Here is a 14,773-nt window from a genome sequence, read left to right as displayed (position 1 = left end):
AATACACAATATGTGTTGGATTCCAGTCTTTCTCTGGGTTTCTTTTTTATCTTAGTTCAAACCTTTAAGACCAAGCTTTTCCATTGAGCTCAAGAGGATGCATACGCATGTAAAAAAGGAGAAAATACGTCAGCAATTCCGTTAATTTATATTTATTCTCTAGAAGTGGTTGACAGGTTTTGAAGTTTATTTTGGACAAAAGGCTACTATACTTTGCAGAGAAATTCATCCTTAGTCATGCCATTGATATGCATATAAAATATCACCATCACCTGTTCTTTATTCTCAGTGTTGAAGAGTTCCCTGTGTAACATTCGTTTCTTCTTGAGTTTTGGCAGATCTGTGGATATTCTGGCTGAAAAACAAATGTATATATCTGACCAGAAAAGGATTGTTTTTATAAACTGCTGGGTTTTTCCTGGTAATTTTACTTGTAAAACTTTTGCAGCAAAAGAAGCTTTTAATGCTTTAAGTGGGCTGTGAACATAATTTACCACTTTGAGTTTAATTAATTGTTGATATCCGAATCTTGTCAAATATAATTTGCTTTGAAAGAAGCGAGGCAGCAAATGGAGTACCTGGAGACTGTAGTCTAGGATTTGGAAACCTTGTTCTATTAAAAAAAAAAGAAAGAACCCTTGAAGAGAGACCTCTTTAAAGTCCTGTCCTTCTTGATTTATGTGCTCTCATGTCTTAAACAGTTTTAACTTTTATTGCTCTAAGTGAACACTCAGAGGTTAAAAAATGGCAAGCTATGTAGTTAATTTGTATCTCACTACTTTTCCTCTCTGTTCTGCCTTTCTCTCCAAACACAGATTCCTCACTGAATGTATATATATGGGTAATTGCTTTTTGGTTCCTGATAACTTGCACTTTTTTCCATGTAACTCAGGTTTCACTGCAGATGTGTGGTATATATTTAATGGAAAATTAGTCACAGCAGCTTTCCACCTTATTGTCCCATGTATTGCTTTGAATCTTGCAGTGTAATGTTCAACACTATTCAGAAATAAGAAGCATTTCTAAATAGGTATTGGTAATATTTCACAACTGTCTATTTTCACAATGCTGCTTTGAGATACAATTATAAAGGAAAAGTTTTCCATCAGTTTTGAGTGACTTTTTTTACATTCTTAAATACTTCCGTGTTTAACTTGTGCAATAACAAGAATAGCTCCCACTAGCATAGTTGCAGCTGATTATTTAGTAGCTGTTTGCTTTAGGAGAAAATTCAGGTGGATATCTGAAAAAAAAAATGGAGAAAGTAGCATAATTAATGAGGTTTAAATAACTTTGGTCTGAATTGCCTGCTTGGTGTCAATAGAGAATCTGTAGCAAAGACAGGAATAGCATATGGTTATATCAGCAAAAGTCTGTCTTGCTGCAATCCTGGTACCATTCACAACTTTGCAAGTTCTGCAGTAAATGAACCAAAGGTGCAACAGTCGCTGAGATTTCCTCATTCCCAGTGGAGATTCGTTCTCTACACTAAAAGGGTAATACAGTTTTGTTGGGAAGGGCCATATAAATCATGGTTTCATATGACTTTATTTTCATGTGAGGTGGGAAAAGTGGAGTTTAACAGCCTGAACTGATACCTTTGCACTTTCATTCTGTCAGCCTGTATGCAGCTGATCAGCAAGTTGTGAACTCTTGAATTCCCCATGGAGTCATGTGGCCAGGGCTGTTGCTGCTGGTTCCACTGACAATTGTAGGAGAAGGTGTATTTTGCTAGCAAGCTGTGTAACCTTTGCCAAGAGAGAAGACAGATAGCAATTAGGAGTTAGGCATTCCACTTGAAAAAGTTCTGAAAAGCATAGAAGCTTCTCCTTTTTCTGCAGCTCTGAGAATGACAATTTCTCTTTCCCAACTTGCTTTCATACCCCCTACTTCTCCCTGCTCCATCTTTGGATGTTTGACTCAGTTTTGTTCATGATATCCAACTGCATTATTCAGAGTTCCTGTGTCAATCACACTCTCTTCATTCAATCTGTACCAACATCTTCATGGAAACTTATCTGATTCCCTTCTCCTTTTTTTCTGACTACCATTCCTTATTTCCTTCTTTGGACTAATTTTTCCTTCTCTTTCTAATTTTTCTCCTTTTTGCTGTGTCCCATCTCACCAGTGTCCATCAGAAGAAATGGAAAACAGCTACATGAATGTGTCTTCTTCCCACTGCCTTTCAGCACCTGTGATGTTGTCTCTGTGTCCCCTCCTTAGCAGTCCCAGTTTCCCAGCTCTGTGATAGTCCCTACTTGTGCTTTTCTCTCTGTTCCCAGTTTTCCCACTTTCTCATCATTCTCTTTCTCATTTTTTACCTGACTGCTTGCTAAGTCCTTCACCTGCCATTTTTCTTACTGTCTCTTAGTCAATTACCTGTCTTCCATGATTTGGTTTTCCATTGACCTTCCCTCCAGTTCCCACTGTTCTTGCCAAGTTTCCTGCAGCTTCCCACTCACCGCGTCTGCTGCAATCTACTTTTTTCCTTTTCCTCACTTCATTCATGCCCTTTGCATTCTAATCACATTTTCCTTTCTATGTTGCCTAGGTGTCAGCACAGAGTAGTTGAAAGCTGAGGAGAAACTTTCTGGCTTCTGTATTTTCAGTGCTTACCTAATCAAAGAGCTAAAACTGTGGGGAAAATTCATTTTTGAAAAGACCAACTTTATCCTTGAAGTCATGGTTGTCAAAGAAGGATTGTAAAACTTTCTTGGTAAAATTCCTAAACTTTTTCCAGTGCTGCTGTGGCAGTATTCTTCCAGATAATGTCAGTGCACAAAAGATACTCAGTTTCTGGGATTGTGTCTATATAATGTATGAAGCAGTTTGGATGCTGTAACTTGGAAACTTTTACTCTGGGGAAAATGGAGCATAGAGACCTCTGAATATTGAGGGTGTCCATAGTTTTTAGACAGCTTAACTGATAAAGTTGAAAAGACCCACTGAGACTTGCTGTGTGGTGTTGTGGATCTCAACTCTTTTTATTGTCATTAGTATGTACAAACTTCTTATTCACACAGTGCCTTGGAGATATATTTTAGGCAAATTCTAGAGGATGAAAATAGTAAAATGCAAACTCCTATCCTGTAAATTGCATTGTTAAACATATCAGGCTCCCCCTACTAAATGTACTGATGCCACCGTGCTCAAAGATGAAGCTTCAGTGTGTGTGCATGTATTTTGCTTAGGTTTTAAAATATTTTCTGTATCCAGATTTCTTGAAATGGTTCTAGCTATTTTATTACATGTTGAGTATTTCTCTCAAATTAGAGAGTATGTCAAAACTCTAACAAAGTTGGCTGATGTTCCTTTTTATTAGAAAGTGAAAACAAAGTGTTCTAATAGCAACTTGAATGTTGAGCAATCTCTAAATTTCATTCTAGCTTGCATAATTTTAAACAGTTCTTGTGGAATCGTAATAAATGTCTTGGTTCCTTGCTGCACTGCTAGAAGTAGCTATCCCTTAACCATGATGACAAAGGCAATTAAAGCCTCTCTTCTGCCTCTTGATCATAGCTCTCCCTTTGCTCTCCCACCCTTACCAGTGAGAGTGTACAGTTCCACCAGAGCCAAACTAGTAAAGTTTGGTCAAGGAGTCAGATTTTTCATGTCTTTTAAGATAGAAATTATGCATCAGAACTGTTGCCTTGTTTCTGCAACTCAGTCATCAAATCTGATTATAAGGACTGTGCCCTAAAGTGCCCTGAATCAGACTAAGGATCTGGCTAGGAAGTGTCCTGGTTCTCTGGATAGTTTTTGAGGTCTGTCTGGGAGGGAGGGTGTGTTCATACCTTCTACTTCCAGGCTCCACAGAGATTCCTTTGTGGTGGAGGCTTTTCTGCATGGAGCATTCTGGCATGGGCTTTCTTTCTTTGTGTTTGAGGGCTCCGAGGTGGCCAATAGCTCTTTACCATCCTATCAAAAGATCTTTTCCAAAACTATTCTGAGCTGCCAAAACCACCTTAGAACCTGAAAGCTTCTCAACACAATTGATTGGATCCCTCTTGGTCATTCAGAAAGTGAGGAGAAACGTTACTAAAAAAAAGCAACCCAATTCCCATCCCACACACAGGCCTGAAAACTCCCTTACCATGCCAAGTGCTAGAGAGGCCATGAACTTGATTTAAGTAGCCTTGGTGGATCCCATGCTGCTTGTGTATCCCACCTGCTGCTGGAGTTGAGTGCTGCAATTTTCCATCTTAGGCAAGTCTTCCTAGACTCACATTTCTGGGCAGAGCACCATTGGGTGTCGTCCACCAACTCCTTGGACACCTTCAAGGATCAGTGGGTGTTGGCAGTGCTGCTCTGCTTGGCATCTCCTCATAATTCATCTTCCAGCCTCTAAACCCTGGAAGTCATTTGATTTGTTGTTCATCTCTGAGCAGATGAGCTGTTTGGATTTGCAGCATAAATGGAGAAAAATGTAAAAGATTTAGTTTGTAAGTACTAAGTGCAGATGCTAAGGGAACATTGCGAAAAAAGGAGAACAGCAAACTATCCATATTGAGCAGTGTGGCTCAGTGGCTCCAGTAACTTCCCAAATCAAAATGTCTACATAGAATAAAAGTCAAACAAAATTACATATATAAGCTCTGTGGAACTCCTTTGTATGATCTAGTATGCCCCATTATGTTACTCTATGAAGTTTTCCCATCATCCCTCTGTAAATGCGTTGCCTTTCTATTTAGATCTTCTGGGGTTTCCTTCTCTTTTATTTCACTCTGCTTTTTTAAAAACTGCTGGGTTTTGCATATAGGGAGAAATTTTGCAGTGACAAACCAATAGTAATAACATCTGTTTTGTATAGCAGTAAATTATCTGAAATGCTGCTTACTTAGTTTTTAATGGCTAACAACCAATATTTCTACCTGAACTGTCACACACTTCATAATTGTTTTTAGTGTCTTAAAATAGGCAGCGATTTTTATATACTTGGAGTTTGAACTGTGTAGACGTGAAACAACTATTATGAAATGCACAGCAAACATTCTCAATGACTTAAGCACTAAATATGTGGATGATTGCAAAGATTTTCATTTTCTGCATTAATGCTATTGTATGAAAGTAGATTGCCATGTTTAACTTTTTATTTTAGAAGCTTCATTAGCACAGTTTTGGTTTTCACTGACAGCCCATAGCAGTAGTCGAAAGGCATTTGATGTGGTTGTTTCTATATGCCTTTATTGGAATTACACTTTTACCCAAGTTTCACTATGTGTAAAACTAGTTTAGCATTTCACTGCTCTGATTTTTAGGTTCATCCTCTTAAATTCAGGATGTTTCTATGTGTATATGTATCTTTTTATGATTATGGCTTTTTAAATATCTAATTTCTGAAATTAAAACTGTCATCCTTTGACACATAGGGTTAAAAAAACACCCAACCATTAAGGCCATTACATAAAAAATATAAAAATACTTTGTAATTTCTGCCTTTGATATATTAGAATTGTTCCATTTCTGGATTTCTCTGCCTCTTTATTAAGGCTGTACAACATACATATGTATGTGTGTGTGTATATATTATCTTTTTGATTGCAATTTCAATGAATCTGGGAGAAAAAAGCCAACTTTTCCTGATGGTAGCAAGAGGATTTTTGGCATGGTACATTAGCTGGAATTGGATGTTACAAGTGGAGCGACAAACAATCTTGAGGAAGTAGATTATTTGATTTTTCCTATTTATAAGTTTCATGCTGTTTTAAATTAGGTACACCTGTAAAACGGAAAAGGAATATATTTTAGTGCACTTCCTAGAGAAAATACAGAGCATTTTTAATTAGTGTGATGACTAGTCAACTTAATTTGTTCTGTTCTTCTTGGAAATTTTGCTAATTTTTGTTTTTCTTGACACCACTTATTTCTTCCTTTCTGTTTGCATCTCTTTGACCTGCAGGAATCAATACTCTCTTTCCCCTGTTTTTCAGTATTTACTTTTACATTATGGCACTATGAAAGCATGACCCCTTGAGATCCTTCCTGCCTAGCATAAGCTGATATGGCACAGATTGCTTCGGGAAGAAGAGTTAGAAGGATCTTGTTTGGGTTTATGTTTTGTGTTGTTGGTTTGTTTTTTCTTTTCTTGGAACAGCTTCAGCTTGTGAAAGTTGTCAGAGTTGCAGTTTTACTTTGCAAGTGGCACTTTGATTTAAATGTAAGTCTGGAAAACAGCAGGAAGCTGTGGTTAAAAATAGCTGTAAGTATTTCCTTATCTTCTAGAGTATTAATTGGCAAAAATCTATACTGCCCTCATCTGTTCTTTTCCTTTCAATTCTTGAACATCTGCGTTACCAGATATTCCTTGTAACAGCAGTTCCAGACTCTCAGATTTAATCTTAGGTCCAATATCTGACTAATTATTTAAAATATATATTAAATGTATGCTGCATCTGGGTAACACGTTACCTTGTAAAAGCAGGTTTTGTTTCCTTTTTTGTTTTTTTGTTTTTACTGCTTATTGCTTTGTGAAAACTTAAGTCTTCATTCTGGAGTTTGTACTGTTTCTTCCTTAGGACTCATGTCTCTATTAAAAATTCCTTTTTGCTGTGGAGTGACATTGCAAAGTTTATGAAGTGAAATTTGAGCAAATGATTTGTCTTAAGTTCTGAACACGGTGTTCTTAAGGTTTCATTAAGACTTTTCATTTGCTTTTTAATTGTATCTATAGGTTTCAAAAGGATGATGAATTTAAGGCCAGGAAAGAAGGTTTTGATATGGCTAGTAATATACCCCTAAGGATACTCTACTTGGAATTCAGGGTTCTCAAGTGTGGATTATAAATGTGTACTGTTAAGATTTAGTTCTCATCAGAGATCTGGTAAGTAAGGTGTGTACCATCTTAAACACTTAAATGATAGAATTTTTTTACTACTAATCATAATAGCTCTTAGAATTTCAGGAGTCCTCAAAATTATCATTTTTAGGTATCCCTAATATCTCTAAAGCTGAATCTATAGGTGCAAAACCACTCTGTTCAGCAGGATTTTGCTTCTGAACCTCAGACATGAGGGTGGGTCTTTTTAGCATGATTTCATTAACTGATTTTAGTCTTGGAATAGTGCCTAAAAAGAAAAATAATAAAACAACAAAGGTTTTAAAAACTGTGGAGAAACTGCCTGCAAAACCTGAATTAGCCCAATCACGTGTGCACTTGAGAAAAGGCTTGGTGTAGTATTTTTAAATTGAGTATTAAATTCTCTGTGCCTGTCACATTACTTTGATACTCTGTTAACCTCTTTGAATTCTGTGGGTTAAAGTAAGGGAACTGTAAAGAGATGACCTGGAAACTAGCTGATGGGGAAGAGAAGGCTCTAAGGAAAGGATCGAGGAGCAGGTTGTAGCTCCTTGCCAGGGCTGATATCGACTGAGGTTATTGGGAAAAGAGGAGTGTAAATGTTTGCAGAAGCTTTTAAGGTACCAGAGAGTACTGTACATGTAAAGCTTTGTCTTCAAGCTTTTGCTTTCATTCTCATCTGTCTTCAGGATTTAATGAATAGTATCTTTCAAAGATATTGATGCAAGGTTATTTCAGGTCTCTGACTGGAAACTCTTGAGAGACAAAATAAATTTGCCAACATCACTTGCAATGTTGAGACAGAGAGGTACAAGTCTGAGATCCTGTTTGACACTGAGTTATTGCTGTCGTTATGCAGAGCAGCCAGGATCCAAAAGATGAGCCAGGTCACCAGCTGCAGGAAAGAGTCTATGTGAAATGTGAAGCATGGCCACTGCATGCCTGGACCAGTAATGGTTACGATGGTCTGTAATGTACAGCTTTCTATCACATTTGTTTCTCATTCAGTGGTCAATAAACAGAACTTGCTCTGGCTGTGTAGCTGCTGCTCAGGTCACTTTTGTAGAACACTTGGTGTTCACAGGAGCAGCTGCACTCTGTTAAAATTCTCATCTGCACATGTATGTGGCTGTCAAAATGATAAATACTTTTAAAAACTTGAACTTCCAAATTAGTGAACACAAATTATTGTTTTGTATTGGTGGCTTTTTAATTTAATTTTTAAATCTGGTCTGACTTTATAAAGTGAAGCTTAGTCTTCCTAGTGTCAGTGATGTTGTGAAGATCTTTTAGTACATGGATACAAAGAATCATAGGATCATGAAATATGTTGAGTTGGAAGGGAGCTGTCAGGATCATAAGCCCGACTCCTGTCCCTATACAGGACGCCCCAGGAATCTCACCATGTCCCTGAGAGCATTGGCCAAACCCAACAATATTGAGTTCTGTCAGGCTGGTGCTGTGACCACTTCCCTGGGAAGCCTGTTCCAGTGCCCAGCCACCCTGGGGTGAAGAGCCTATTCCTGACATCCAGCCTACATGTCTCCCACCACAGCTTTGTACTGTTCCCTCAAGTCCTGTCTCTGGTCACAAGAGTGAAGATATCGGTGCCTGCTCCTCCATTTCCCCTCATGAAGATGTTAAAGATCAAGTGAAGTCTCCCCTCAGTGCCCTCTTCACAAACCGAGTGACCTCATCTGTTCCTCTGGCTTCCCCTCCAGACCCTTCACCATCCTCGAGGGCCTTCTTTGGACACTTCCTAACAGCTTAATGTCTTTTTATATTGCAACACCCAGAACTGCATGTAAGGTCCAAGGACAAGCTGCCCCAGAGCAGTGCAGAGCAGGACAATCCCCTCCTTTGCCCAGCTGTGCCTGATGTCCCCAGGACAGGGTTGGCCCTCCTGGCTGCCAGGGCACCGCTGGCTCATGTTCAACTTGCCATGGACCAGCACCCCCAGGTCCCTTTCCATGCCACAACTCTCCCGCATCTCGTTCCTGAGTCTGTCCATACATCCATGTTTGCTCCATCCCAGGTGCAGGATGTGACACTTTGCCTTGTTGAACTTCATACAGCTGGTGATTGCCCAGACCTCTGATTTGCCGTGGTTCCCTGCAGGACCTCTCAGCCCTTGAGGGAGTTGACGGCTCCTCCCAATTTAGTGTCAATGGCAAACTTACTTAGTATTCCTTTAGGTCATTAATGAAGCTGTTGAAAGGAACTGGTCTGAGGATGGATCCCTGTGGAACCCCACTAATGACACCAGCCTGATGTCACCTCATTCATTCACTCTGACTCTTCATGCCTGACCCACAGTCCACTTGCTCACGCATCCTGTAACAGGGCTGTCCTGCTGTGAGCTGGACACTTTATCCAAAAGGATATTGTGAGTGAATATCAAAAGCTTTGCTGATGTCCAAAAAGGTTACATCTGCTGGCTTTCCTAGATCAACTCAGTGGGTTACCCTGTTGTAGAAGGAAATCAGGTTTGACAAGCAGGACTTTCCCCTTGTGTGGCTGTGCTGGCTTTGACCAGTGACTGTATTGTTCTTCAGGTGTTTTTAAATACTTCCTTTCCATGATTTTGCCAGGCACTGAAGTGAGGCTAACAGGCCTGTAGTTTCTGGGGTCCTCCTTCTTGCCCTTTGTCAAAACTGGGGCAATATTCCATCAGCTTCCATTCAGCTGGGACCTCTCTGGATTCTTGGGACTGCTCAGAAATCATCCAGAGAGGATTTGTGATGACATCAGCCAGCTCTTGGGGGATTCTTCATGAATCCCATCAGGCCCCCTAGATTTGTAGTAATCCAGCTGGAGCAGCAGATCCCACAGAATTTCAGGGTCAACTGGGAGTTGAACATTCTCATGATGCCTTTGCAAATTAAATCTGCCTACCTGTTTTGTATGTGGAATGAGACAAAAATCCTGAGAAAAAATAGCAAGTGATTATGTGAGTGAAAAATGTAGTATAGTGTCATAGAGCCTCAACCTGAATTTGCAGGAGCCATTATTTTCCCCTCAGCTGTGCAGTCATCTTCCTTGCTTAACTTCTGATTATGTCTTTTATGCAATCTATGCTGAGTTATTTCTATATGCTGAGTCTGCTCTTATCTCTTCTACAATGTTCAGTGCTTTTCAGATTAATTTCCCCAGCTGGGTATTAGTCCAAATGTTGATGTATCACATGCCATACAGAGGGTATCTGCCAGTGGCTTTCAGCATTCAATTTGTAGATCCTAAAACTTTCTTGAGGATGATGCAGATGACTATATTATGAATTCAAGTTTGTTAATGAGCAGTAGCAGAAACCATTGCTTTTTTATTGCTGCATCTGTTAGGATTTGCTGTCATAGTCATGGTATGCTGAGAGAGGGTAGGACCTGCAGTCAACCCACTTATTTTTTTTTCTGTTTAAATTCATTAAATCTAATTTAAATCTCATATCAGTGAAATCCTCAACTGGCAACAATTCTAGATATTAGGTCTGGCACTTGGATCTTTTTTGTTGGAATCTAATAATACGGTCAAAACATTAGTTTTTCCCAAAAATTCTAATGTGAGATACTGTCACATCAAGAGCTACAGACTCTTTCAGTCTACTCTTAAAGAATATTTCAGAGGAAGGCAGTCAACGAGCTAAGTATCAAAGTTTCAATATTGAAGTGTATTTTTTATATCCTACCCCCACTTGATTTCAGCTTATTGTTTTAAGGATGTTACATTCAGATGCGGTGGTGATGCCTTAGAAATCCTAGAAATGAAACAACACACTTTCTAGGTAATATTAGTATAGGAGGTAATGTAAAGGCTGATCTTTATTGGATAAGAGGCAGATATGGAAAATGTCCACTAAATGCCCACCCCCTCCTCTGCATGATGAATACAGTTATAAAAGTTTGGCAAATTAGCATAATTGACAAAAATCGATCAGGGTAAGGTACTTCACCCTGGTTCACCCCTCTCTGAATCCTCCCTGCTCAGATGAAAACCAAACTTTGTTTATAAAAATGTGTCTTGAAGAGCTGGTTTCAACCTTGGTTGCCAAGGAGAACCAAGATGGGATAAGGCCTTGTACCCTCCAGATCTTTGTCTTAATGCCTTAATGCCTTTTCATAATGAAAAGGTGGGAAAAAATACCGGGACTACAAATACAGTAATAGGCTACAAATATATGTGTAAAAAATACAGAGAATATATAAAAGAAAAAAGGCAAAAATCAATTCAACATCAGTGGGGCAGCTGCTATTAATCTATACAGTAGCAAAATGCCTCTCACAACATTGGAACAGAAGGTGTAAGGTTTCTGTAACAGTAGGAAAAATTTCTTCACAGGAGGAGGGTTTAGACATTGGAACGGGCTGCCCAGGGAGGTGGTGCAGTCACTGTCCCTGGAGGTGCATAAGAAAAGACTGGACATGGCACTTGACATGATGGTGTCAAACTTGGACTCCATAACCCCAGAGGGTTTTTCCAACCCTTATTCTGTGGTTCTGTAACTAATATCTTTAAAGCTCCTGAGTGTATTTTCTATTGTAACTACAATGGTGAAAATCAGAAGACATACATGCTGCATTTTTGAAGTTATGCACAGCTCAAAATACCTAGTCACTCTTCTGTTCTGCTTAAGGCGTAAAGATGCCTCTCACAAAATGTTGCATTTTCTAATTTTAGTCATGCATATGCTAATATTTACCACTTCTATTTCTCCTTTGCTCATTGTAGAAAATTCTGTCAGTGTTGAAATGAATTCTCTGTTAGTAAATGCACAGCTGTTCCTAAAAAGTGCTATAAAAACTGTATTTTTATCTGTTTAAGTGACAGACACAATTTATGTTTGGGTTTGAAGTTGTCATCACACCTAAAGACCAGTGTTGTGGAGAGATTTGTTTTCCTAACTATTGAAAATTATAGTATTTCTTCTGGTCTCTTACCTGTGATTCCAAAATTGTAAGTGCTATCATGATTTGTTCTCTAAATTTATGGGCATATGCATGCACATGTGTTGTGTGTTCACTAGGTGGGCTGCACAGCAAGAAGAGTGTGCAGAGCACAACAGTCAGCCACTCGTGCAGAAACGCTCTGAATCATGGAGTTGGTGCTGATTTATGATGATAATGCTATTGAGATACTCTCCAAAGTTAAAGGTTAAAGATCTCATGAGGTTGAAGAAGGCGATTCTGCCCCTCTGCTCTGTTCTGGTGAGACCAGACCTGCAGTGCTGTGTCCAGCTCTGGAGTTCTCAGCACTGGAAGGAAGCTGACCTGTTGGAGTGAGTCCAGAGGAGCCCACCAAGATGATTGGAGGGATGGAGCAGGTCTCCTACAAGAAAAGGCTGAGAGAATCGGGATTTTTCACCCTGGAAAAGAGAAGGCTTTGGAGTGACCTAATTGTGGCTTTCCAGTACCTGAAAGGAGCCTTCAAGAAAATAGGAGACTTTTTATAAGGATATGGAGTGACAGGACAGGAGGAATGGCTTCAAACTGAGAAATAGTAGGTTGAGATTAGGTATTAGGAAGGAATTCTTCACTGGAACAGGCTGCCCAGAGAAGTTGTGGATGTCTCATCCCTGGAAGTGTTCAAGGCCAGGTTGGATGAGGCTTTGAGCAACCTGACTTACTGAAAGGTGTCCCTGCCCATGGCAAGGGTTTGGAACTAGATGATCTATGATTTGAGTATAGAGGATATTGCATTACTGGAAATAATCTAATTGGCACAGCTCGAAGAGGGTTGTTGATCAACAGATCAATTGCCAGTCACTGATTCTAGTGGAAGAATTTATTTTGTGGCATTTCTTATCAGTCTATTCTTAGAATCTTTCCAAAGTGAAGTCAGAAAATAATTGTTTTAAGAGCTACAGTTAATGTGTAAGCATTTTTTAAAAAAACTTCAATTTCAGATGGTACCATGCAAAAGTAACTTTTCACTTCCTCTTTTTTAATCTCTAAGCTCAATTCATAGTTTCAAGTTTAAAATTGACTTTGTGTTATGAAATTTTTTTTTCTCACCTTCAAGCCTGTCTCTTTGTCATTTGTTTAAATATGGCTATTTCAATTTGCTTTTGGAGAACAATTTGAATAAAGTTTCTCTGTACACAGATTTTAGTTAACTAATGTAGGGGAGGAGGACTTGCCATGTAAATATTTCCTGAAAAAAATCCTGTACAGGAGATAAAAGGATATTCTTCAGAACAGTTTTTAGTCGAAGTTGACAAGGCTTCCATATGTGTACAGAACAAACTCTAGGCTCCTAACTAATAAAGTAAGCATAAATACACACTTGTGGATGTGGATTCCAGATTTTTTTCATCTAAGCCTGTCTTGACACTGCCATCTCCACCTGTCCTGGGATTTCTTGAGCCATTCACTTAAGGGGGAAAATTCTCTCCTTCCCACTCTCACTTCTCATGTGTCAGCAGAAGCCCAAGAGCTCCGGGAAGCTGGAGCCCCAGGCTCTGACCTTTTATAAAGCTGGCAGAGATCTGGGGAACTTCGTGTTCTGTCTCAGCACCCCTCACCTCCCTTGTGCTGTGTGACAGTCTCACCAGTTGGGAAGAGAAATTCGAGACTCATCACCACTTACCTTATAAATGTATGCTTTTCTTTAGTCAAGTATGAGCACCTTTGTTTCAGAATAGTTATTAAAAAGCAAAGATGAAAAAAGTTGTCTTTCTCTGAAGCACACTTTTCTAAGTTCTGAAAATAAAAGTTTATCATTATGCCTTCCAAACCTAACATGGAGGGAACCTGTGAAATTCTATTCAGGTGAAATAAGTTCAAATGTAGGAGTTATTTAAAAGTTGTAATCATGTCTACTGTCCGAAATATTTTACTAGGTTTAATAAACAGGAATTTTTTTTATAGGTTAGTTGGAGCTCTGGCATAGGTGCAAAGGTGAGACTTCATCTAACGAGCTACTTTTAATACTGTAGTGCTTTTTCCTTCATTACAATGAAATGTCTTATCTTCCTCATGCAATGAGGTTATATGGATCCTAAAATACTAGATGCATTGTTCAGTTTTTCCCCAGGAAGCAATACATTAAATTCAAGAGTATCATTTTAATTAAATGGCATTTCCTACGAATAATAAGATTTTTGTAGTCTGTCTTCAGTGTGTGAGGTTAATAATGATTTTTAAAAATTGAAATAGGTATAGAAATCATCCTTTGATGTATTTTCATCTTAGGCTAATTTCTTCTGGATGATGATTTTAACATGGGTCATGTTTTCCCTTTTCCAGATCTGAATTTTAAAAAGGGAAAAAAGAAAGACTTCAGTGCCCAGCAAGTCCATGGAGGAGATCCTTCTGGAGACTATGCTAAGGCATATGGAAAATAAGGAAATGATTAGTGACAGCCAGTATGGCTTCACTAAGGGCAAATCATGTCTGACAGATTTGGTGGGTTTGTATGACAGGTTTATGGCAGTGGTGGATGAAGGAAGAGCAGCTATGTCACCTACCTGGATTTGTGGAAGGAATTTGACACTGTCCCACAAGACATGCTTGTCTCTAAACTGGAGAGATGTGGATTTGATGGACACAATATTCAGTGGATAAGAAATTGGCTGCTTAGTCACACTCAAAGAGTTGTGGTCAAGGGCTCAATGTCCAAGTGGAGAGCAGTGACAAGTGACGTCCCAGGGGTTACCACTGGGTCTGGTGCTGTTTGACATCTTTGTCAGCAGCAGGGACAGTGACATGAACTGCACCCTCAGCCAGGCACTGAGCTCTGGGGTGCAGTGTTCCTTCCACTCCAGGGAAGGGACACCATCCAGGGGGACCTTGACAAGCTTGAGAGGTGGGGCCCAGGCAAACCTCATGAAGTTCAACAAGGCCAAGCACAAGGTCCAGCACCTGGGTTGGAGCTAAATGATCTGTAAGGTCCCTTCCAATCCAAACCATTCTCTGTTTTTATGATTCTCTATACATAGCTTCTAAGATATAGAGTAGGAAAAACTGCCCTGTCAAATTCCTTCTC

At 39.3% G+C, this 14,773-nt stretch overlaps 1 protein-coding gene across 5 annotated transcripts in view; it reads left to right on the top strand.

The window, feature by feature from the left end:
- The window catches only part of ZEB1 (zinc finger E-box binding homeobox 1), a 120,078-nt gene that overhangs the window by 55,627 nt on the left and 49,678 nt on the right, over window positions 1-14,773 (top strand). The gene's annotated exons all lie outside the window — the stretch shown is intronic.

This window comes from Sturnus vulgaris, chromosome 1, assembly GCF_052056855.1.
Source record: "Sturnus vulgaris isolate bStuVul1 chromosome 1, bStuVul1.hap1, whole genome shotgun sequence".
In the NCBI taxonomy this organism is placed as follows: Eukaryota; Metazoa; Chordata; class Aves; order Passeriformes; family Sturnidae; genus Sturnus; species Sturnus vulgaris.
The sequence above is the reverse complement of the archived record's forward strand: the minus strand, read 5'-3'. Positions and strand labels throughout refer to the sequence as shown.